Genomic DNA, 24,855 nt, shown 5'->3' with positions numbered 1-24,855 from the left:
CACGCCCGTCGGCTGGTCCATGATCAGCTGGCCAAATTGCACACTACGTGGGACGGCAGCGACACATACCTGGCGGTAAACGGATATAAAAGGATCGTCGCCGACGCTCCCCTTCAGGGGGTCTGGCAGCGGCATGGTGTGAAGGCGCTACAGTGTCTTCTGCTTGATTTTGCAGATTGCCGCCAGTCTGGGAAAACACTATCTCCTCTTGCATGCCCCTTTAAAGCCACGTTTGCAATGCGCTCTTCAAGCAGCATGACTAACGCTTCCATAGTAGCACGTGCGCCAAATCCTTGGCTCTTCGGGACGTTCCCGCTGCCACGTGGTGCACGCGCGTCGGCTGGTCCATGATCAGCTGGCGAAATTACACACGACGCGGGACGGCAGCGACACATACCTGGAAGCAAACGGATATAAAAGGATCGTCGCCGACGCTGCCCTTCAGTGGGCCTGGCAGCGGCATGGTGTGCAGGCGCTACAGTGTCTTCAGCTTGATTTTGCAGATTGCCGCCAGTCTGGGAAACCACTATCTCCACTTGCATGCCCCTTTCAAAAGCCACGTTTGCAATGTGCTCTTCAAGCAGCATGACGAACTCTTCCATAATAGCACGTGCGCGAAATCATCGGCTCTTCGGGACGTTTCCGCTGCCACGTGGTGCACGCCCGTCGGCTTGTCCATAATGAGCTGGCCAAATTGCACACGACGCGGGATGGCAGCGACAACCATCTGGAGGTAAACGGATATAAAACGTCGTCGCCGACGCTCCCCTTCATTGGGTCCGGCAGCGTCATTGTGTGCAGGCGCTAGTGTCTTCTGCTTGATTTTGCAGATTGCCGCCAGTCTGGGAAACCACTATCTCCACTTGCATGCCCTTTCAAAAAGCCACGTTACCAATGTGCCCTTCAAGTAGCATGACGAATCATTCCATACCAGAGCGTGCGCCAAATCATCGACTCTCCGGTACGTGCTAGCTTGCACGTGGTTCACGCCCGTCGGCTGGTCCATGATCAGCTAGCCGAATTGCACACGACGTGGGACGGCAGCGACACCCACCTGCTAGTAAACGGATATAAAAGATCTTCGCCGACGCTCCCCTTCAGTGAGTCTGGCAGCGGCATGGTGTGCAGGCGCTACCGTGTCTTCTGCTTGATTTCCGCCAGTCTGGAAAACTACTATATCCACTGGCATGCCCCTTCTAAAAGCCACGTTTCCAATGTACCCTTCAAGTAGCATGACGAACTATTCCATAATAGCACGTGCGTCAAATCATCGACTCTCCGGGACGTGCCCGATGCCACTTGGTGCACGCCCATCGTCTGGTCTTTGATCAGCTGGCCAAATTGCACGCAATGTGGGAGGCAGCGACACATACCTGGAGGCAAACGGATATAAAAGGATCGTCGCCGACGCTCCCCTTCAGGAGGTCTTGCAGCGGCATGATGCGCAGGCGCTACAGTGTCTTCTGCTTGATTTTGCAGATTATTTGTTCTCTTTTTTCTCTTGCGCTTCGTGTTCTGTTGCTAATTGCATCGGACCGATGGGTACACGAAGAGGACAGTAATGCAAAAACCATCATATCACTGTTCGAACTTGCCCCTTGGCTTGACACTGACGTCAGTAATTTGCAAACAACTGGTAGGGAAGAAAGAAGAAAAACAGATGCGCAATGGGCGAAAAAGGAAGAATGCAACGTCCAGCTCTGAGGCTACCAGTAGCACACAATCTCTAACTGTGCACAAGTTCGTCTTGTATATAAACCTGAACCAGTCCTCATTCGTAACCAGCGTTACACTATCTTCTTGAAACACAAAGCCCTGACCAGCTGAACACTTCAAGTTATGGGTTAGGTGTAAGAAAGGCGAACCGAGGTAGGTGCTGCATCTGGGGCACTGGACTTCAGGTTACAACCTTTTTTCCTTACAATCGGTTATCCCTTTTTCCCGAACTTCACTGTATCTGACTCAATAAAGGACTTCTCACTATCTCTCTCTCTCTATCGCTTAGCAACAGACCCCAATTTCAGTCGGGCTATGACGCTGAGGAATAACACTTTAAAAACGGACACTGCACCTCGCTGAAACTGACCAAAACCTCTGAAGAGATGATATCATGCGCAAATATTGAGGCACACGATCGTCGATGGCTTTTGTGGTTACACTGCCGCAGCGAGCGGGAACTAAAAACTGTTGCCGCTAGTATTCCGCTGCGCTGAACGTTAGTGCCTGAAAAGCACAAAAAATAAATGCAGAAACTGTTTCGAAACATTGTTTTGACGTCGAAGTAACACTATCGTGTCGTACATCTCAGAACCCACAGATAGATGTTACGAGCAACTTTTTTCTTCTTTGTGTGACTATGAATAAGAGGCGCTGCCATCGCCAATTCTGGGCTCCATAAACGCTGTTTTCATAAAATTGGGGTACTGCATATGTAACTAGTTTGGTAACACAGACACAGTCCACTAATGTTGCCCTTGTTTCCTCACATTAACATCCTTCGGGTCCTTCTTTTTGAGTCGTTTTCTTTTCCACTGTTACCGTCCTATTTGTGAAAATCAGCGTAATCGTGCATTTAATTTAGTAACCATTATGCTGAAAGTACTCCTGTAGACCTGTACAAGTCTCTAACACTTTCAAATTGAAGGCCAAAATACCCTATCTAGGCCTACATTTCTTCCGCTAGAATGGATGGTCGGCCGTCATGCCGGGGGTGCGTGTTCATTCACATATAGCATGCCCAGCGTCTACAAAACCATAGCTCGAGTTGCGACTGACTGTCGTTGCTTACAGTTCCTGCATTTCAAAGTTCATTAGCTGCACACTTCTTCCATGGAGGTAAATATCCTTGTAGTAAGTAGGGAGGGAGCTGGTGCCACATATGTGTCAAGCTGTAAGTGTCGGATCATGACGGATATAAAATTCGTCGATTATCCGCTCACTTCGCTGCATATGTTTTCGAAACAGGATAATCTTCTGCGGTCCATGCAACGCAATTGCCTCTCTCCTCGGGCTCCCACGTTCATCCTCGTCAGTCCTGTTCTTCCCATGAAAAATGCAATGGAAGTTTGTCAAATTTATTTGAATTTTCTTATGCTTGCAGGGGTTACGTTAAATCTCTTCGGCCATTTGTTATCGTTGACCTTAGGTTGCCGTCTCAATTTCGAAGCCGAAGCGTCAGTGGTTTTTGTACTTTTGTTCAAGCACGCTTTCGTCATTTGTGATTGCAGAAATTAAGCCCGCGTCTATTCCTAATTCAAAAACACTGCTAGTTGAAGTTTGTCGCTTGTGTTGCCTCAATCAGCCCAATGCTTGCCTATTGCTGAAAAGTGTTCACAGGTACGAAGTAGGCTACAGATTTTGTAGGTTGTAAAGGTTTTTCCTAGATATAATTTCAGTTAATGCCTGTGGACTTCTAGACAGGCGCTGCATCAAGGAACAGACAGACGACCGACTGACAGACAGCGACCAAAATTTTAGTGTTTAAGTAGGGAGAGAAAGACTGTCGTCTTTAAAAGTTAGGTCCCTTTATAACCAGCGATTGTTCCTAAATGCGCAATACCGCATTGTATTAGCCGCGATTAAATGTGCAGGGCGAGCATTTTTTGCTAGACTCAAACGGCCATGTCCTAGCTGCGCAGATTTATTTCAAGGCGTTCACATTCACGGAGGGAGAATACACTTAAGATATAATAACCATTCAAACGTCTGCAACTAAAACACAGAAGTTTGAGTGGTATCCGATACTACATATAAATATTCACTCACCCATACAAGCCTGGTAAGCGACCGCAGCTTTATCGCTCACGTTTTGGTGTTGGCCTGGAGCAACTTCTACTCTCGCTAAAATGTCTGCAATGAAAAGCGCCACATACTATGCAATACACATCTTATTATCGGTTACGATATTCAAGGTAACCATTTGACTAACAACCTTATAAATACGCACTGTTTTTTAAGCAACGCATTTTTTTGTGAAAGATTGCAAACATTAGACAGCTGCTGATGCACCCGGACGAAAAAAAATAGCTGTGGTTTAGTTTTGGTTCACCCTAGTGGATTGCGAGCGCTTCACTGCCTTGGCTAGGCCCATTGTCGAGGTGTGGTTTCGCAAGGATATACAGACATGTTTGCGATGCATACACTGTTTATTAGTTGATTAGATGCGACTGCATCTCATTCTTTCGCCTTGTCCGTGCATCCGGCGTCGTCGGCGTCCGCCCCTTCCCCACTCTCCTCGGTCGCGCGAGCTGCGCTCTCCGCCGCTCACCCCCTCTCCTCTCCGATAGCGAACACTCTCTCGCGAGGGGTATTGGAGTGGATTCGATTCGATTGGCTGGGCTTGGCTTGGATTGGATTTGGATTCGATTGGAATAATGAATTGTGTTTGATTGTGTTGCGTCATAGCCGCGGCAGTCGCACTGGCGCCGGCGCGTTCCCTCACCGTTATGCGCGCTATAAAACGCGGTGCCTGCGCCGCTGCCCTCCATCGTTCCAGCGCCGTTCCTCCGCTGTCCAACGCTGCAACGTGAACCGCCTATGCGTCGCATCTACACAGAGGTTCCCGCGAGGGGAGGTGGGAGATTTTCATCACCTTTTTTCCCCTGACGGCGTTGTTTAAGCTTCGCCACTGTACAAGAGACCACAGCTGCATGTTCGTCTTCCTCCATCGCACACGGCTGTGCACACGTCTTTCTCCATGGCACACAGCCTCCCTTCGGGGCGCGCGCTTATCGCTGCTGAGGCGGTCTTGCCGCCTTTCTCCGCCAGGGGGCGACACGGTTCCCGTGCACTTTTCCTCGCTCGCCTCGCCTATCTCTCTCCCGCCGCCTGTCTCTCCCCGCCATCGGGCCGCTGCCCCGTGCCTGGTGGTTGCGGAAGGAGGTGTGGGTTGACCTCTAGCTCAGAAGGTCAAAACTCGTCACCCCGGGAAGACTGCTTGAAGTAGCGTAGTGTAGCTTTCGCTACAAAAAATGAAGCATAGTATTGTCGTGGATGTCATGCACTGCCCCCCGTCAAGCCCCAGAGCGGACAAGTGCTGCCATCTGCTGGGGCTCGCTTTAATGAATGACTTACGTTACTTAGATTGCGCGGGCCAGGAGAAACTGCGCGCGCTCAAGCGTGGATGACACCTGTCAAGTCCCGGCTAATTGTAAATAAACTACGTTCCTTGCGTGCTATAAGCACTACAAGCTTGTCTACGAGTCCGGCATTGTCACCTCGCACTGCCGAACTCCGGCAACTACAATTGGCGACGACAAGGGGCACCGGTCGCGGCATGATCTACTCAAGAGTGAGAATGACAGCGCGTACGACGGACTACCCTGGCCACATTGAAGAATTGGACGAGAACGGTGTGTCATGTAATTCATGGTTTGGGCGTCGAATTTTATTTTCAAGCTAACGACGTCAGGACGTAGTGAATAAACGCGAGCACCTTCTCACGCTTTGCGGCGCGCAAACACCGAGTTTGTCTGAGCGCTACTGCAAACTCTCACGCCGGACCAAACCGACTGTTCAATTCAATTTCAATTTGTTTATTTCCACTCCAAGGAGTAGTGGGCTCGGAAAAAAAGCTCCAGTGAGCTTGACAACGTTCCCGAGCCGACATAGTTCCCGGCGACCTAGTGGCGGTCGAAGTGTACTCTCGTGCGATATTTCCGCGGCGGGGTCAAATGCAGGGACAATCAGTGAGTGAGTGCGGTGTAGTTTTACGCAAGCTCTCCGCTAGCGAAAACTTTGGAACTTTTCCTTCTTTGACTGTGACGCCCCGCGGCAGGGAGCGGCCGCTATTACAGAGGAACCATCCCCGTGGCGCTGGGGGTCTATTGTGACGAACCCGGCAATTCTGTAACAGCCCCCGCGACAAACAGCTCCAACAGCGGCTCTTTGTTGAAAAAAAAATCTACTTTCTCCCAAGCCGCGGTCCGCGCAGAGGGTGCGATTCGTCAGCAGAAGAGCATGAAGGGTGAGCAGACGGAAGTAAACGAGGTAAACAACAGTGCAGCAGCCGCAACGGTGCACAAGAAAGGCCAAGTCGAGGAAGGACAACGCTGCTGGCGCTGCGACGACAAACACTTCTCGAATACAACGTGCAAGTTCGCGGCTTCAACGGGCAACTTCTGCCGTAAGCGAAGGGGGGGGGAGGGTGGTGGGCACATAAAGCTATGCTGCATAGCGAAGACGTAAGGAGGAGGGAAGCGGTGTCAGCGCAACAGCTAGTTGGGTGCGGCGCCTAAGCATGTCACCTGAACGGACACTTCCGCTGGTGTCAAAGCTCTTCCGCTGGTGTCAGAGCTCTTCCACTTTTCAGAACTCTGCCGGTGCCATCAGAGATGGCACCCGGCCTAAAATACCGCTGACATTCAAGGTGCAGGGTGAGCCGGCAACCTTCTAGGTGGACTCAGGTGCGGCCTCAACAACGGTCAAGCACAAGACATTTTGTACCTTGTGGCCTACTAACGTGTCAAAGCTGCAACCTAACGACATTTACCTACGCACTTGGTCTGGGCGTTTTGCTTGGAACAGCAACAGCAAATGTCAGCCTCACTGACAAAATGTGCTGACTGCCACTGATAGTGGTGAAAGGTTCGGGCAGCAGTTTCTGGGGTGCAACTGGTTCACCAAGCTAGGCATTCAGATCGGTGTCATTCATCAGTCAAATAAGCACCTAGGCATTGCCGAGCTTCTACAGGAGTACCAGGGAGTGTTTGCGGAATACATACTGCTGGTGTACCAGTACATCTGGAGTTGAAAGAGGAAGCAAAACCGAAGTTTATGAGAGCGCGTCCCGTGCCCTTCGCAATTCGCTCGGCCCACGAAGCTGAGTTTGACCGCCTGGAAGATCAAGGGGTGCTAGAGCCAAAACAGCATGCCAAGTGGGCTACCCCTCTTGTGTTGGTACGCAAGAAAAACACGGCTATCTGCGCCGCTGCGGCGACGATCGCTGCACTGTCAAGGAGACTACAAAAAAGGCAAAAAACCCGTTCCCAGGAACGCAGGAAGTGTTAAGTAGCCTGCGAGGTGGAACGATCTTTAACACACCGGACATAGCTGAAGCATAAAAACAGCTTACGGTGGCGTCAACGAAGGCAGATATCCTCACCATTACACAATAAGTGGACTGTACAAGATTAAGCGGCTAGCCGTCGGTGAATCATCAGCCCACGCCATTTTCGAAAGGTTCATGGAGACTGGATTGTGTGGACTTGCTTGTGTTTGTGTTTACCTCGGCGACATTGTCGCCAAAGGGGCCACTGAAGCACAGCACCACGACCGACTGTCAGCAGTTCTTCAGAGACTGGTCAAGGTACACCTTCGACTAACCGAGGTCAAGTGTTGTTTTGCAGTGCCGGAAGTAAATTTTTTGGCCACAGAATCGATGTCAAAGTATTCCAGCAACAAAGTACCAGGTCAAGGCTATCGTCGAAGCTCCCGCACCGACAAGCAAGCAAACCTAGGAGTCATTCCTAGGGATGTTAGCTTTTTGTGACCGTTATCTAGAAGGCAGAGCAATGATCCCTTTAGTGCTCTACAAGCTCCTGCAAAACGATGTTCCGGGGAAATGGCATATAAAGCGCGAGAATGCTTTTGATTAGCTTATACAGCTCCTTGTGAGAAGAACCGCATTAGCATACTATGACGAGACCAAGCCTCTCACAAGCTTCTCTGATTCGTCACCGTACGGCGTTAGAGCAGTACTGTACAGCAAGACACTTTGGGAAGAGAGGCCCCGGTAGCATTTGCGACTTTCGCACTAGGGGCAGCCGAGCGTAACTATGCACAGCTAGACAGAGAAGGTCTTGCGGTAGTGCCCGCGGCTGACCGTTTCCACAGGTGCGTCCTAGGACGCAATGTCACGTTCGTCACTGATTATCAACCTCTGCTTGGGATCCTGGGTCCGAAAAAGGCTTTGTTGTAGATGTGTTCGCCTCGCATGACATGATGGTGCTTGAAACTGGCAGTCTACGACTACGACCTCAAGAACAGGCCGGGTAAGTTGCACCAAAACAGTCACATGCTCCAGGTGACGCAGATATGTTTGAGGCCCTGCCACGGCCGCCACTAACAGCAGGTGTCATAGCAGCCTTAACACAGGAAGATGAGGCTCTACAGCCATATATGAAGGTGCAATACAGCAGCTCACGGCAGCTGAATCCACACCATACCGAAGAAGAGGCTCTGAGCTGGCAGTCCACCGTAATTGTATCAATTGTGTGTTCAGGCTAGTCATTTCCCAGGCAGCGCGCAAACCATATCATTGTGTAATGCAGGTATACCTTGGCGAAGTTGGCGCGGCTCACACAAACTTGCTCACAAATTTATTTTCGAATCCCTTTTCACTGAAACTCAGACTCATTGCTCAGCAGCGCACCTGCGGTAACTCAAACTGAAATTCACAGTGAGCGGGAAACGCAGAACTTACTCAGACTCAAAGCTCAAAAAGTACTTAGAACACAAAATGTACTCAAACTCAAAATGTACTCGAAACTCAAAATGTATTCTGTGCTCAAATGGACTCACAACTCCCTCGTGATAGGAATTACCCGGGCTCAGGTGAACTGAGAATTTATTACCATTCAGATTTAACATTCACCCGTGGTAAAAATATTACGGGTGCAAATTCGTGAGATCAAACTTGCATTTGGTATGACATAATACCGTCACTCCTGTGAGGTTGGAAAGAATTTTCGTTGCAGAATTAATACAGCTATACCTGCTGGCCATGCTGATTAGTGCTGCTTGCAAGCAATTTTTCGTATATATTGGATATCAAAGTCTTCATATAGGCCCCGTGTTCATGTTCATGATAGAGGGGGTACAGAGGCGATAGCGTGCTGGGGCCCTGGGGAGAAACAAACAACATTGTGCGAAGAGACGAGCGCTCACTGCTTAGTTCATTCACATCGAAGCTTTTTAGGGTTACGGCACCGTGCTTCCTTGGTAGCATCCTAAAAAATACACATTGTGTCAAAGCGAAGTTTCCATGCGAATCTCTGAAGCCCGAGGCGTTCATGGATATGCCTTTGCTTTTTAATGAGTAGCATTCTTTACCCAATATTCCCCTCTCCCCATCCACCTCCCCCCCCCCAGCCAGGACAGTGTAACGGCCTGCATTTCCACAAAAATGTACACATCGCGGAAGGCCAACCTGTAACATATATAAAAGCGTAAATGTTGATAATTGCTGAAACAAAATTACAGAAACTAAAATAAGAAAAAAAAGAAAATCTATCAAAAACCGCGAACCGTGTAACGAAGAGGTCATGGATAGTCCCAGATTGGGTTAAAATTCAAGTGATGGGCAGCTTGGGCAAATTGGGTATCAAAGTGAAGGTGTCGAGAAGGGACATCATGTGGCACCAACAAAAAATGCTTCGTGGTCATAATTATGACTGAGTTATGGTGAGTCATAGTAAGGGTTGGAATTCACAATGATGACCCATCCCAGGCAGCACAGGACTGTTCGGCCTAAAACAGGCCGGTGTACTTTGGCCGGTGATTTTCTGTCCGGCCGTTTTCCGGCAGCCATGTTTGGCCCATGTCCAAATGTGGGCCTTTTGGCCGTATACGGCCGTACTCCCATGGCTGTCCAACGGCCAGTGTCCGTCGGCCAGTCGACCGGCTTACGGTCATACGGCCAGATTCCAGCCGTAGGGCTCCAGCCATTCAAAAGCCACCCGTGTACGGCCGAAGTACGTCCGCCGGAGGACAGCCGAGATGCGGTCGTCGGACTCCAGCCGGACTACAGCTACCGGAAGTACGGCCGTGCTGCGGGCATTGGAGTTCAGCCACTGTACGTTAGCTGTACTGAGGCCGGCCACTGCATGTCGCGAAAGCAGATGACTCATTCGCGCAGTGCAGAGGCAGCACAAACCCAGCATTTTGGGTCCAATGCAGCCACATCAAAGTGAGCTCGCGCGCAACCACCAGCCGTCAAGCTTTCAGCGCAGCCTTGCTTAATTACCAGCCTCAGTTGACAACAAAATTCATTTATTAACAGTGCTCACAAATTGTTGTTCCTTTAATTGCTGTGCCTCTTTTACTGCCGAACACAGAAAATATTCAGTTCTTTGTAGAGCTTGAATAGATGTACTGTCCAGGTCCTGATATCCTCTGCGGGGTGGCTTACCTGTAATAAACGGGGAAAGAAGAGGGGGGGGGGGGGCGGCGGAGGGCGCATACTTTAGTGGGTTGAATTTCAGAGAGATAAATTGCGCCGCTTTTAGCCAATTTCCTTTAAGGCAATATTCCGGAACACTTTCATGCTATGACTACATAAACTATTTTTATAACAGTTTCTTGACCAATTTTGATGTATAGAAAACCAGCGTGAATGCCTTTACGAAGCGTTTTGGTTCTCAACAAAACACTCTGGAGCATTTATTATAACTCCTTCACAAAAATGTATGTCCAGTTTTTGCCCATTTTTCTTGCAAAGACATTTTCTACTCGATCAACTTTTCTGATGATCTTACGCAGGACTAATCCTAAGAAAGAGCGAACAGGTACTTTCATTTTCACTCTATTTTAATGTTGTTTTCATGAGTATACGTCCACACCACTTAATTGTACAAAAGAGCTTAATTTTCTTCTAATGTCATACTACGTTCAAAAAATTCTAGACGAGTCGCGAATGACGCCCTGCTTCAGGTGGCTGCAGTTGTATCTCTTTGTGTTCACGCAAGGAAAGGCGTAAAATTAGAGTTACTTAATTTGTTTCAAACCAATAACATAGCAATGGTAGCATGCATACAGGAAACCTTGCATACTGCAACGAATAGGGCAATAACTATTTTATTGGTCAAGGTTGAATGCGTAGGGTTCTTAACCCGTCGGAGGCAAACTTGCGCCTCTGGAAGTTTATTTATTTATTTATTTATTTATTTGTTTGTTTATTTATTTTTATTCATTTATTTATTTATTGTTTTATTTATTAATTTATTATTTAATTAATTTATTTATCTGTCTATTTATTTATTTATTTATTTATTTATTTATTTATTTGATGCCTGCTTGCCTTTGCATGCATTACAGAAGGGAGATACATAGCACTAAGCATTAAATATGAGACCAAATAACAAAATAATTCTACAAAGCGCGCTGAAAATCGTCAATATAAACAGTTAATGCAATCATACGTCATAGATAATTACACTGCATTATTGATGTAAAGTAAAACGAATCGCGCAAGGCGTCACCTTTAAAGGAAAGTTAATAATTTGCTTTAAGCTAGCGGTCCCACTTTGCGATATGTAGAATGGCGCTTGGACATACTTCTCCCCTTCTACAACAGTTTTCGAATGATAGATATTACGAAAAAAGTTCAACCTGTGGTTTCGTCTTTGATCTTTCACGTCCTGCCATTTCAGTTTACTTTTACTTTATCTCATAACAAGTTGAGCGTGCCATTTACCTAATACGAATCGCTCTGACATATTCTGTATGTTTTCGAGCGTATCAACAAGCTCTTTGGTATAGGGATCCACGAAAACACACGCGTACTCCAAGATTGAGCGCACATAAGTGAAATACGGTTGTTCTTTTCAGTTAGATGGAGGTTCACTGAAATTTCGTCTCAGAAAGCCAAAAACATATGCAGCCGTTACTTTTATGGTGTGAACCTGCCTATTTAACCTCTAACCACTCCCTAAATAAACTCCTAGGTATTTATATTCCTCGGCCGTGGTCACAGCAGAATAATTTGCGGTATACGTATCCAATTGGAATGAAGGTTGTCTTTAAAGGTGCCGTTAACACACTGTTTAACATCCAAAAACTTTTCTGAATAAGCACACCAGGGTGTTATTAAATTCGAATAAATCTGCAGGTATACGGAATCATTTTCATTCGCTATAGTCCGGTTAACGTACTTTTGAACAAAGCTATAGGGCCAATAGTAATAACAATGCAAAAACCGATTCATTCAGTTCATAGGATAAAATGTACTACGCAGAAGGTGATATGCAACACCATCATTTGCTTTTTTGCAGTCCAAGAATATACATTCAACCACTTTAAGCTTATCTATTGCAAGAGCCAACTCGTGCGTGAACTCAACAATCTGCGTTGAGCAAGAAAATCCTGACAAAATCCGTGTTTGCTAGGATGCTGGCGATTATGTTTACCCAAATGAGTCATATCCCAAGAGTAGCGAAGCTCACCTTCAAACATCGGAACTAAATTAACAGCTAGGCTTCGTCAGTGACAACGCTATGTTGTTATCGCAAATTTAAAATAATTTTTTTCTAAATAGGCAGTCGTAATATCCCCTGAAGTAACATAGTGCAGGGCATGAAGTTGATCCTACCAATGCACGAGCGAGTCTCTTCTACGTTTATCACCAACAACATAGTGCAACATTGCTTGTCGCAGTTTAATTGTAAGCAGAATAACTTGCGCTTTTGCTCGCACTTGCCTTTCTTTGGTGGGGAGTCCTTGACATGGTGGCGGTTTAGCTCCTGCGTGGTGGCCGCTTGTTCGACGACCTTGAAGGCCAGTTATTTTGGTGAACCATCTCCATCTCGGATCGGACATCTCTGGCGGGTCGATGTCTCCAATGCTCTCCATTTCTTGAGCGGGCGAATAGCCTCGAGCTGATGCGTCGACGAAGCCGGCGGCAGAGGCGTGGTAGCGGCGATGACTGGCGAGGCTTAGCTCACCCGTCGATGTGGCACAGTCCTCTTGTGGCAATAAATGACATTTCGATGGCCTAAAAGGTTCCCTGCTAATGTCAAGTGAGTCCTTGCACCTTGCCCGTTCACCGAGAACACTCATTACTGTTTGACAAACGATGTTCGTTCATTTAAAACCTAGAAACACGGAGCGGATGAAAAACGTGTCCCCATCTTTCGGCTCCCTAACGGCTTTTTCTCCCTCCTGGAAAAATCCGGTCCGTCTCTTTCCAAACACGTCTGTGCATGAATTCTCGGCGCCCAGGCCCGAGCCGTTGTTCGGCTGTATGCCGTTTGCCGAAAAAATGGCGTATAACGAGATACCTTACGTAGGCCGGTCTCCTCTTGAACGCCGGTTGCCAAATATTCTGTGGCCATTCGCTTGCCGGAATTCGGCCGAGGACAGCTAACCGAATGAAAAACGTATATTCTGGGGCCGTACGTCCGCCGGACGCGCGGTTCACTGTTGAAACAACGAATGCACGGCAGCCGCGCTCCGGCCGGTCTCCTTTCGAACACCAACTGCCGCAAGAATACGCATATTCTGTGGCCGATCGCTTGCCGTGCTTCGGCCGATTACCGCTTCCCGATGAAAAAACGGATGCCCTAAGGCCGTACTTCGGCCGTTCTTTTTCTCAACATCGGCAGCCGTAAGAGAACTGAATATCTGGCAGCCGGTTAGCTGCAGTTGTGCGTCCGGACACGGGCGGACGGAAAAATGCCGAAGCGCTGGTTGCCTAATGTTGGCCGTTCAAAGCATGATCAATGGCTGCCAGAACCTGGATGCTGGCCGGACATGCCAGAAAGCGGCCATAGACGGGCCGGTCTTGGGGCACACTTTCTGTGCCACCTGGGATAGGTGTGCATAGTCACGAATAAAGGTTTCGATTGCGAAAATAACGTTGGACAAATAACAAATACATCCTGGTCGTAATCATGAGACAGTGACAGTGAGTCATGCAATGGTTTAAAATACACTGGGGTTCTGCTAGTGTGTGTGGAGTATCGAATTAAAGATATCGGTGAGGGGATTCAGGTGGGACAAAAAATGCTTCCTGGTTATAATAGTGACCCCTTCATGGTGAGTGTGATGACTGGCCTACCCCGGCCGCGACATCGCGCAAGCAGACGACAGAAATAAGCCGGCGGTGGAAGAGAAGATGACGACGAGCGGGTCCATGTGGAGCACAGAGCACGAGAGGGGAGTGTGCCGGCAGCGAGCAGCGACGAGACAGCGCTAAAGGAATGGGGGCAAGGATTCCTCTCGGGAGGCGGTTGGAGGGCAAGCTAGGAGCGTGCTTGCGCCGTGCTCCGGGAATCGTCCCGGGAGCTGCTCCGGGGTCCCTCTGCTGCAACACGGGGTGCCTGTTCCCTCTGGCGAGATCCGGAGGCATGTTCTGGGCCAATATTCAGGGTGAGGCCTAGAGTGGCCAAGAACTAGCGCGGGCATCGACATTCTGTACCTGCGACCACCACGTCTCAACAGGCGACGTTCGACCGAGGTTCCACGCGTTCCATCGACGTCATCCCGCCCAGCGTCGAATAGACTGGAACGTGAGCGTGTCCCCTCGTTTTTCCCTTCCGCGCGAACTTTGGTTCGGACTTCCATGTTATAGCCATTCCTCCGCGTGGCGCGTGTGCTGCTTTTTGTTGCCGATCAGGTCGCCAGTTTTTTTCCCCAGTGTTTGTGTGTCCTCAGAAGAATATATGTTTTTTTAGTTGTTCTCTACCCATGGCGTCCCTGGTCGTTGATCCTCGTCCGTGGGCCATACGCCCGCCTGCTTAACACGCGGCGTCACAATTTCTGGCGTCCGCGACAGGACCGCGTGCTCGAATTCTATCTTGCGACTAAGCAGGCAAGTGGGTGTGGCAAGCGAGGATGGATCTAAAAAAGTTGATGTCCATTGGGAAGGAGCTAGGACTGTCCGGACCAGCTCTAAAAGGATGGATTGACGAGGAACGCATAAAAGAGAGGGACCGGTGCGCAACTGAACGCGAGGCGGCTAAAGAAGCGGCAATACTACCACAGAAGACAGAGTCCAAGACCAGAGCGCGCATTGAGGGTGAACGTGTCATGCTAAAACTGAGGCTACAACTTCAGGAGCGGTCGCAGGGTTCCAACGCGAGTTCGGACGCCGTGAGAAGTGTCACTGCGACTAATGCAGCACAAGGCGTCCACAGCCGTCACAAGTTCATTCCAGCCTTCAACGAGGATTGAGATGAGCTTGACGCCTACATCGAGTGTTTTGAGAGGGTGGCAACCAGTCAAGGGTGGCCCTCAGACAAGTGGGCGCTGTCCCTACACTTGTGCTTGACTGGTGAAGCTCTCAGTTCCGTTGGTCGCATGTCTTCTGATGATGCCATGGATTACCCTAAACTAAAGCAGACCCTGCTACAGAGGTTCAGGTACACCGGGGAGGGCTGCAGGTGCTTGTTAAGGGAGTATAAGCCACAGAATTCGGAGACAGGCCGTCAATTTTCGGGCCGCCTACTCGGCTACTTTGACAATTGGCAGGAGCAGGCCAAAACGGAGCAGACCTACGCCGCGCTCCGAGACAAAATAGTGGCCGAACAATTCCTGAACAGCTGTCACGAGAAGCTAGCCATTTTTCTCAAAGAAAGGGGCTACAAAAACGTGGACCACTTAGTCGAAACCGCCGACCACTACCTTGAAGCGCAAGGTCTCACCGACTTGGAAAGAAGCCGAGAAGACGAGAGGTGCTGGCAGCCTGAAGTCGACAGGCCTTCTGACCAGGAGTATCCTAAGACGAGGCCTTACTGCTTGTTATGTAATAAGCAGGGCCATCGGCCAGCAGACTGTTGGACGAAGTCGACGTCTCCGCATTCCAGTTAGCCCAGCTAGAAGAATGCCTTCTGCTTAAGGGCCCGCAATCTCGGACACCAGGCTGAAGCTGGCGCAAACCTGCCTGAGAACGAGGGCCAAGCAGCAGGTTCATTGCCTGGACCCAATTCCTTTGCGATGGAAGCGCCGACCAAGTCTCAACGACGCCAGGCTCCGCCAGAGTATGACTGCAGAAACAGATGCAAGGTGTCTCACGAAAGGAAGCCGGTAATAGCAAGCACGGTTCTTGGAGAAGGCAGCGTCCGCGTCCCAGAAGACCTGCGCGGTCGGAACCTGCCGTCGTCTTCGCCAGCTGTAGCAGGATCGAAGTCCCACAGTTGCGCCTACGCATCAAAAAGCGAGGCTCCAAGAACAATGCCGCAGGTACCTGCCGTTGCTGACAGCCCCTGCACTATCACCTCTGCTGACGTATGTGCGCTACAGCAGCAAGACCCTTCTCTCCGAAAGTTTTTCGGCGAGGTCGGCAGAAAGGGGACATTCAACGCAACGGTGATCGAGTTCGTCAAGACTGCTGGGGTTATTTATCGACGCAATCAGTTTCCCTCCGGAAAAGAAAGAAATCAACTCGTCGTCCCCCAGGAACTACGAGGCATAGTCTTGGACAAGGCCCATCAAGGAAACCTGGGCAGTCACAGGGGTATCAGGCGAACCATGGAGCGCGTCTGCAAGGACTTCTACTGGCCTGGGATGCAAGCTGACACCGCACGCTTCGTAAAGTTGTGTCGCATGTGTCAGAGGACTGCGCCTAAACACCGAGTAGCCACGGGAGATCGTGGCGGAGATCGAGGCATTTCGGCGTGTTCCCATCGATCTGGTCGTCCACCTCTTGCCCAGCGCCTAGAAGAGAAACCCCTTCACAGGGTTCAAGATGCCACTCGCACCCAACAACGAAGTTGCGGGTGTGTCATTTTCTCTAACTCCTGTACTACCACCGACTGCTCGTGCCGAATTACCTGTACATTTCCCACCCACTCACAGAGTAGGGACGGAAGAGGGCACCTTTGTCCAACTTTTTAAGTAGGCAGTTTAGTCTACAGAGTGGTTTTAAAAGAGTGGCAAACGCTGTTTCTTTTGTTGGCTTCCCTTTCATTGGGCTAGAGGCTGTTTTGGACTGTTTCGGACAGTACTCTTGTCGTGGTGCTAGAAAGTTTGGCACGACAGAACGTGCTTCAGTGCCATATGTCTCGTTGCGGCCGTGCTAACATTATGTGCCGAGTTTTGTTTGCTCCAAACAAACCTCTCGGGCAGGGGGGTGAATGTGATGACTGGCATACCCCGGCCGCGACAACGCGCAAGTAGACGACGGAAACAAGCCGGCGGTGGAAGAGAAGACGACGACGAGCGGGTCCCCGCGGAGCGCGGAGCACGAGAGGGGAGTGTGCCGGCAGCGAGCAGCGACGAGACAGCGCTAAAGGAACGGGAGCAAGGATTCCTCTCGGGAGGCGATTCCCAGGCAGCACAGGACTGTTCGGCCTAAAACAGGCCGGTGTACTTTGGCCGGTGATTTTCTGTCCGGCCGTTTTCCGGCAGCCATGTTCGGCCCATGTCCAGATGTGGGCCTTTTGGCCGTATACGGCCGTACTCCCATGGCTGTCCAACGGCCAGTGTCCGTCGGCCAGTCGACCGGCTTACGGTCATACGGCCAGGTTCCAGCCGTAGGGCTCCGGCCATTCCGAAGCCACCCGTGTACGGCCGAAGTACGTCCGCCGGAGGACAGCCGAGATGCGGTCGTCAGACTCCAGCCGGACTGCAGCTACCGGAAATACGGCCGTGCTACGGGCATTGGAGTTGAGCCACAGTACGTTAGCTGTACTGAGGCCGGTCCCTGCATGTCACGCAAGGAGATGACTCATTCGCGCAGAGCAGAAGCAGCACAAACCCAGCATTTTGGGTCCAATGCAGCCATATCAAAGTGAGCTCGGGCGCAACCACCAGCCGTCAAGCTTTCAGGGCAGCCTTGCTTAATTACCAGCCTCAGTTGACAACAAAATTCATTTATTAACAGTGCTCACAAATTGTTGTTCCTTTAATTGCTGTGCCTCTTTTACTGCCGAACACAGAAAATATTCAGTTCTTTGTAGAGCTTGAATAGATGTACTGTCCAGGTCCTGATATCCTCTGCGGGGTGGCTTACCTGTAATAAACGGGGAAAGAAGAGGGGGGGGGGGCGGCGGAGGGCGCATACTTTAGTGGGTTGAATTTCAGAGAGATAAATTGCGCCGCTTTTAGCCAATTTCCTTTAAGGCAATATTCCGGAACACTTTCATGCTATGACTACATAAACTATTTTTATAACAGTTTCTTGACCAATTTTGATGTATAGAAAACCAGCGTGAATGCCTTTACGAAGCGTTTTGGTTCTCAACAAAACACTCTGGAGCATTTATTATAACTCCTTCACAAAAATGTATGTCCAGTTTTTGCCCATTTTTCTTGCAAAGACATTTTCTACTCGATCAACTTTTCTGATGATCTTACGCAGGACTAATCCTAAGAAAGAGCGAACAGGTACTTTCATTTTCACTCTATTTTAATGTTGTTTTCATGAGTATACGTCCACACCACTTAATTGTACAAAAGAGCTTAATTTTCTTCTAATGTCATACTACGTTCAAAAAATTCTAGACGAGTCGCGAATGACGCCCTGCTTCAGGTGGCTGCAGTTGTATCTCTTTGTGTTCACGCAAGGAAAGGCGTAAAATTAGAGTTACTTAATTTGTTTCAAACCAATAACATAGCAATGGTAGCATGCATACAGGAAACCTTGCATACTGCAACGAATAGGGCAATAACTATTTTATTGGTCAAGGTTGAATGCGTAGGGTTCTTAACCCGTCGGAGGCAAACTTGCGCCTCTGGAAGTTTATTTATTTATTTATTTATTTATTTGTTTATTTATTTTTATTCATTTATTTATTTATTGTTTTATTTATTAATTTATTATTTAATTAATTTATTTATCTGTCTATTTATTTATTTATTTATTTATTTATTTATTTATTTGATGCCTGCTTGCCTTTGCATGCATTACAGAAGGGAGATACATAGCACTAAGCATTAAATATGAGACCAAATAACAAAATAATTCTACAAAGCGCGCTGAAAATCGTCAATATAAACAGTTAATGCAATCATACGTCATAGATAATTACACTGCATTATTGATGTAAAGTAAAACGAATCGCGCAAGGCGTCACCTTTAAAGGAAAGTTAATAATTTGCTTTAAGCTAGCGGTCCCACTTTGCGATATGTAGAATGGCGCTTGGACATACTTCTCCCCTTCTACAACAGTTTTCGAATGATAGATATTACGAAAAAAGTTCAACCTGTGGTTTCGTCTTTGATCTTTCACGTCCTGCCATTTCAGTTTACTTTTACTTTATCTCATAACAAGTTGAGCGTGCCATTTACCTAATACGAATCGCTCTGACATATTCTGTATGTTTTCGAGCGTATCAACAAGCTCTTTGGTATAGGGATCCACGAAAACACACGCGTACTCCAAGATTGAGCGCACATAAGTGAAATACGGTTGTTCTTTTCAGTTAGATGGAGGTTCACTGAAATTTCGTCTCAGAAAGCCAAAAACATATGCAGCCGTTACTTTTATGGTGTGAACCTGCCTATTTAACCTCTAACCACTCCCTAAATAAACTCCTAGGTATTTATATTCCTCGGCCGTGGTCACAGCAGAATAATTTGCGGTATACGTATCCAATTGGAATGAAGGTTGTCTTTAAAGGTGCCGTTAACACACTGTTTAACATCCAAAAACTTTTCTGAATAAGCACACCAGGGTGTTATTAAATTCGAATAAATCTGCAGGTATACGGAATCATTTTCATTCGCTATAGTCCGGTTAACGTACTTTTGAACAAAGCTATAGGGCCAATAGTAATAACAATGCAAAAACCGATTCATTCAGTTCATAGGATAAAATGTACTACGCAGAAGGTGATATGCAACACCATCATTTGCTTTTTTGCAGTCCAAGAATATACATTCAACCACTTTAAGCTTATCTATTGCAAGAGCCAACTCGTGCGTGAACTCAACAATCTGCGTTGAGCAAGAAAATCCTGACAAAATCCGTGTTTGCTAGGATGCTGGCGATTATGTTTACCCAAATGAGTCATATCCCAAGAGTAGCGAAGCTCACCTTCAAACATCGGAACTAACTTAACAGCTAGGCTTCGTCAGTGACAACGCTATGTTGTTATCGCAAATTTAAAATAATTTTTTTCTAAATAGGCAGTCGTAATATCCCCTGAAGTAACATAGTGCAGGGCATGAAGTTGATCCTACCAATGCACGAGCGAGTCTCTTCTACGTTTATCACCAACAACATAGTGCAACATTGCTTGTCGCAGTTTAATTGTAAGCAGAATAACTTGCGCTTTTGCTCGCACTTGCCTTTCTTTGGTGGGGAGTCCTTGACATGGTGGCGGTTTAGCTCCTGCGTGGTGGCCGCTTGTTCGACGACCTTGAAGGCCAGTTATTTTGGTGAACCATCTCCATCTCGGATCGGACATCTCTGGCGGGTCGATGTCTCCAATGCTCTCCATTTCTTGAGCGGGCGAATAGCCTCGAGCTGATGCGTCGACGAAGCCGGCGGCAGAGGCGTGGTAGCGGCGATGACTGGCGAGGCTTAGCTCACCCGTCGATGTGGCACAGTCCTCTTGTGGCAATAAATGACATTTCGATGGCCTAAAAGGTTCCCTGCTAATGTCAAGTGAGTCCTTGCACCTTGCCCGTTCACCGAGAACACTCATTACTGTTTGACAAACGATGTTCGTTCATTTAAAACCTAGAAACACGGAGCGGATGAAAAACGCGTCCCCATCTTTCGGCTCCCTAACGGCTTTTTCTCCCTCCTGGAAAAATCCGGTCCGTCTCTTTCCAAACACGTCTGTGCATGAATTCTCGGCGCCCAGGCCCGAGCCGTTGTTCGGCTGTATGCCGTTTGCCGAAAAAATGGCGTATAACGAGATACCTTACGTAGGCCGGTCTCCTCTTGAACGCCGGTTGCCAAATATTCTGTGGCCATTCGCTTGCCGGAATTCGGCCGAGGACAGCTAACCGAATGAAAAACGTATATTCTGGGGCCGTACGTCCGCCGGACGCGCGGTTCACTGTTGAAACAACGAATGCACGGCAGCCGCGCTCCGGCCGGTCTCCTTTCGAACACCAACTGCCGCAAGAATACGCATATTCTGTGGCCGATCGCTTGCCGTGCTTCGGCCGATTACCGCTTCCCGATGAAAAAACGGATGCCCTAAGGCCGTACTTCGGCCGTTCTCTTTCTCAACATCGGCAGCCGTAAGAGAACTGAATATCTGGCAGCCGGTTAGCTGCAGTTGTGCGTCCGGACACGGGCGGACGGAAAAATGCCGAAGCGCTGGTTGCCTAATGTTGGCCGTTCAAAGCATGATCAATGGCTGCCAGAACCTGGATGCTGGCCGGACATGCCAGAAAGCGGCCATAGACGGGCCGGTCTTGGGGCACACTTTCTGTGCCACCTGGGATAGGTGTGCATAGTCACGAATAAAGGTTTCGATTGCGAAAATAACGTTGGACAAATAACAAATACATCCTGGTCGTAATCATGAGAAAGTGACAGTGAGTCATGCAATGGTTTAAAATACACTGGGGTTCTGCTAGTGTGTGTGGAGTATCGAATTAAAGATATCGGTGAGGGGATTCAGGTGGGACAAAAAATGCTTCCTGGTTATAATAGTGACCCCTTCATGGTGAGTGTGATGACTGGCCTACCCCGGCCGCGACATCGCGCAAGCAGACGACAGAAATAAGCCGGCGGTGGAAGAGAAGATGACGACGAGCGGGTCCATGTGGAGCACAGAGCACGAGAGGGGAGTGTGCCGGCAGCGAGCAGCGACGAGACAGCGCTAAAGGAATGGGGGCAAGGATTCCTCTCGGGAGGCGGTTGGAGGGCAAGCTAGGAGCGTGCTTGCGCCGTGCTCCGGGAATCGTCCCGGGAGCTGCTCCGGGGTCCCTCTGCTGCAACACGGGGTGCCTGTTCCCTCTGGCGAGATCCGGAGGCATGTTCTGGGCCAATATTCAGGGTGAGGCCTAGAGTGGCCAAGAACTAGCGCGGGCATCGACATTCTGTACCTGCGACCACCACGTCTCAACAGGCGACGTTCGACCGAGGTTCCACGCGTTCCATCGACGTCATCCCGCCCAGCGTCGAATAGACTGGAACGTGAGCGTGTCCCCTCGTTTTTCCCTTCCGCGCGAACTTTGGTTCGGACTTCCATGTTATAGCCATTCCTCCGCGTGGCGCGTGTGCTGCTTTTTGTTGCCGATCAGGTCGCCAGTTTTTTTCCCCAGTGTTTGTGTGTCCTCAGAAGAATATATGTTTTTTTAGTTGTTCTCTACCCATGGCGTCCCTGGTCGTTGATCCTCGTCCGTGGGCCATACGCCCGCCTGCTTAACACGCGGCGTCACAATTTCTGGCGTCCGCGACAGGACCGCGTGCTCGAATTCTATCTTGCGACTAAGCAGGCAAGTGGGTGTGGCAAGCGAGGATGGATCTAAAAAAGTTGATGTCCATTGGGAAGGAGCTAGGACTGTCCGGACCAGCTCTAAAAGGATGGATTGACGAGGAACGCATAAAAGAAAGGGACCGGTGCGCAACTGAACGCGAGGCGGCTAAAGAAGCGGCAATACTACCACAGAAGACAGAGTCCAAGACCAGAGCGCGCATTGAGGGTGAACGTGTCATGCTAGAACTGAGGCTACAACTTCAGGAGCGGTCGCAGGGTTCCAACGCGAGTTCGGACGCCGTGAGAAGTGTCACTGCGACTAATGCAGCACAAGGCGTCCACAGCCGTCACAAGTTCATTCCAGCCTTCAACGAGGATTGAGATGAGCTTGACGCCTACATCGAGTGTTTTGAGAGGGTGGCAACCAGTCAAGGGTGGCCCTCAGACAAGTGGGCGCTGTCCCTACACTTGTGCTTGACTGGTGAAGCTCTCAGTTCCGTTGGTCGCATGTCTTCTGATGATGCCATGGATTACCCTAAACTAAAGCAGACCCTGCTACAGAGGTTCAGGTACACCGGGGAGGGCTGCAGGTGCTTGTTAAGGGAGTATAAGCCACAGAATTCGGAGACAGGCCGTCAATTTTCGGGCCGCCTACTCGGCTACTTTGACAATTGGCAGGAGCAGGCCAAAACGGAGCAGACCTACGCCGCGCTCCGAGACAAAATAGTGGCCGAACAATTCCTGAACAGCTGTCACGAGAAGCTAGCCATTTTTCTCAAAGAAAGGGGCTACAAAAACGTGGACCACTTAGTCGAAACCGCCGACCACTACCTTGAAGCGCAAGGTCTCACCGACTTGGAAAGAAGCCGAGAAGACGAGAGGTGCTGGCAGCCTGAAGTCGACAGGCCTTCTGACCAGGAGTATCCTAAGACGAGGCCTTACTGCTTGTTATGTAATAAGCAGGGCCATCGGCCAGCAGACTGTTGGACGAAGTCGACGTCTCCGCGTTCCAGTTAGCCCAGCTAGAAGAATGCCTTCTGCTTAAGGGCCCGCAATCTCGGACACCAGGCTGAAGCTGGCGCAAACCTGCCTGAGAACGAGGGCCAAGCAGCAGGTTCATTGCCTGGACCCAATTCCTTTGCGATGGAAGCGCCGACCAAGTCTCAACGACGCCAGGCTCCGCCAGAGTATGACTGCAGAAACAGATGCAAGGTGTCTCACGAAAGGAAGCCGGTAATAGCAAGCACGGTTCTTGGAGAAGGCAGCGTCCGCGTCCCAGAAGACCTGCGCGGTCGGAACCTGCCGTCGTCTTCGCCAGCTGTAGCAGGATCGAAGTCCCACAGTTGCGCCTACGCATCAAAAAGCGAGGCTCCAAGAACAATGCCGCAGGTACCTGCCGTTGCTGACAGCCCCTGCACTATCACCTCTGCTGACGTATGTGCGCTACAGCAGCAAGACCCTTCTCTCCGAAAGTTTTTCGGCGAGGTCGGCAGAAAGGGGACATTCAACGCAACGGTGATCGAGTTCGTCAAGACTGCTGGGGTTATTTATCGACGCAATCAGTTTCCCTCCGGAAAAGAAAGAAATCAACTCGTCGTCCCCCAGGAACTACGAGGCATAGTCTTGGACAAGGCCCATCAAGGAAACCTGGGCAGTCACAGGGGTATCAGGCGAACCATGGAGCGCGTCTGCAAGGACTTCTACTGGCCTGGGATGCAAGCTGACACCGCACGCTTCGTAAAGTTGTGTCGCATGTGTCAGAGGACTGCGCCTAAACACCGAGTAGCCACGGGAGATCGTGGCGGAGATCGAGGCATTTCGGCGTGTTCCCATCGATCTGGTCGTCCACCTCTTGCCCAGCGCCTAGAAGAGAAACCCCTTCACAGGGTTCAAGATGCCACTCGCACCCAACAACGAAGTTGCGGGTGTGTCATTTTCTCTAACTCCTGTACTACCACCGACTGCTCGTGCCGAATTACCTGTACATTTCCCACCCACTCACAGAGTAGGGACGGAAGAGGGCACCTTTGTCCAACTTTTTAAGTAGGCAGTTTAGTCTACAGAGTGGTTTTAAAAGAGTGGCAAACGCTGTTTCTTTTGTTGGCTTCCCTTTCATTGGGCTAGAGGCTGTTTTGGACTGTTTCGGACAGTACTCTTGTCGTGGTGCTAGAAAGTTTGGCACGACAGAACGTGCTTCAGTGCCATATGTCTCGTTGCGGCCGTGCTAACATTATGTGCCGAGTTTTGTTTGCTCCAAACAAACCTCTCGGGCAGGGGGGTGAATGTGATGACTGGCATACCCCGGCCGCGACAACGCGCAAGTAGACGACGGAAACAAGCCGGCGGTGGAAGAGAAGACGACGACGAGCGGGTCCCCGCGGAGCGCGGAGCACGAGAGGGGAGTGTGCCGGCAGCGAGCAGCGACGAGACAGCGCTAAAGGAACGGGAGCAAGGATTCCTCTCGGGAGGCGATTCCCAGGCAGCACAGGACTGTTCGGCCTAAAACAGGCCGGTGTACTTTGGCCGGTGATTTTCTGTCCGGCCGTTTTCCGGCAGCCATGTTCGGCCCATGTCCAGATGTGGGCCTTTTGGCCGTATACGGCCGTACTCCCATGGCTGTCCAACGGCCAGTGTCCGTCGGCCAGTCGACCGGCTTACGGTCATACGGCCAGGTTCCAGCCGTAGGGCTCCGGCCATTCCGAAGCCACCCGTGTACGGCCGAAGTACGTCCGCCGGAGGACAGCCGAGATGCGGTCGTCAGACTCCAGCCGGACTGCAGCTACCGGAAATACGGCCGTGCTACGGGCATTGGAG

The 24,855-nt window shown here is 49.7% G+C and overlaps 1 long non-coding RNA gene across 1 annotated transcript in view; it reads right to left on the bottom strand.

Moving 5' to 3' along the window:
• LOC144152672 (uncharacterized) overlaps positions 1 to 24,855 on the bottom strand; it is a 147,404-nt gene that overhangs the window by 46,529 nt on the left and 76,020 nt on the right. The window contains exon 5 of the long non-coding RNA XR_013319208.1: positions 3,766 to 3,849. This is a non-coding gene — a long non-coding RNA (uncharacterized LOC144152672). The remainder of the gene's footprint in view (positions 1 to 3,765; positions 3,850 to 24,855) is intronic.

This window comes from Haemaphysalis longicornis, unplaced genomic scaffold, assembly GCF_048455015.1.
Source record: "Haemaphysalis longicornis isolate Haplotype H1 unplaced genomic scaffold, Haemaphysalis longicornis Haplotype H1 scaffold_9, whole genome shotgun sequence".
Lineage (NCBI taxonomy): Eukaryota > Metazoa > Arthropoda > Arachnida > Ixodida > Ixodidae > Haemaphysalis > Haemaphysalis longicornis.
Note: the sequence above shows the minus strand (reverse complement) of the source record. Positions and strands in the feature narration are given on the sequence as shown.